We start from the raw sequence: 1,428 nt of genomic DNA on the forward strand, positions 1-1,428 counted from the left end.
GTGTACTGAACTGAGTAAGTTGGACTTTGGTGAATATCCTTTTGTCACAGAAACTTTGAGAGAAGATGCCAGAAAATGCAGAAGCTGGGCTATACCTCTAAGAAGTTATGTGTGTCAAGGTCTTTTCCTTAGAGTTTATTTCCCCTGAGGTCTGGACACCTTCTCATGTATATTCTCTTAAATGACCCTGTAACTTGAGAAAATCAGATCTGTTTGTATAGAGTTAGTGGTATGAAAATAAAGTGAAATAAAAAAATGGATCTCAAAATATCTCTCCCAAAATTTACTGAAATGTTTCCTTCAAAATGTAAGCATGAATTCTCTACCATTTTGTATGTGGAACAGATTTAGGAGATCAACCAGCCACACTCCATAAAACAGAGATTTTTTATGCAGATTCTTTGGTGTATAATATGTTTTACATTTAGATAAATTAATAGGATTTCACCTAAAAATAACATTCTTTTGGTGTAGAATAAGATCTAGGCTATATTTATAGGTTTTCACGTTCATTTACCTCAAATTATTTCTCTCCACTATGGATTACATATTCCAGTGAAAGTGGGGTTCTGGATTAGAGGCTTTTCTCCATTACAATCACAGTATTTTAATGTGAGTTCTCTAAACTCCAGTAATATTACACTTTGATAATGTTTACTCACTTATGCATAAGGTGATCACCTGTGGCCAGTGTATTGAGAAACTTGTGTAGAAAGACCTTTTTTATGTTAAGATATTCTCATATTTTTTCCCCTAAAGATTTATTTATGCATACAGAACTGGTATAGAGTCCAGAGGTGCAGGAACAGTGAGAGAATTCACCAGAGACAGAGTGAGGAGCAGGACAGGCAGATCAACTAAGTCGGCTGTTAAGGGGAGCAACGGGCAGGTCAGGAGAGGTCTGCCGCGCCATGTGGGACTGAGGATCAAACTCGTATAAGCTTGCAGTGCTGTGTCCTAACCCGTTGCGCCATCAGGGAGGGCCCAGGTATTCTAATATTTTAACACCTGTGTAAATTTTTTGTACATATTTATTATACTTATTATGGCTTTGTTTGATATTACATACTTTTGCTTTTTAAAATATTCCTCCGAGTGACATCACCAACATGACCCCAAAGGGATGCTAAATTTTGTATTCTCCCGCAAAGGCAATTAATAGGGAGTAGCAGCAGACAATTCCCAATAGGACAAAATTGGTGCCCCAATTAAAGTAAACAGAAGGTGAAGGGTGTCGAAGACTAGCTCCAACTTTTGAGGTGTCTGGAGGCAACACAGGCAGGACCCTAAGATGGGAAGGCATTGGCATGCAGAGATTCCAAGAGGGGGAGAGGAGCGGGAGTGAGGAAGACACATGGGAGTTGGAGTTGGGTGCAAATCTACCTGCTCTGCCTTCAGCAGAGGTTTATTTTATACATTTGAAGCAGG

This window comes from Condylura cristata, unplaced genomic scaffold (genome assembly GCF_000260355.1).
Source record: "Condylura cristata isolate star-nosed mole 26May11 unplaced genomic scaffold, ConCri1.0 scaffold00040, whole genome shotgun sequence".
NCBI lineage: Eukaryota > Metazoa > Chordata > Mammalia > Eulipotyphla > Talpidae > Condylura > Condylura cristata.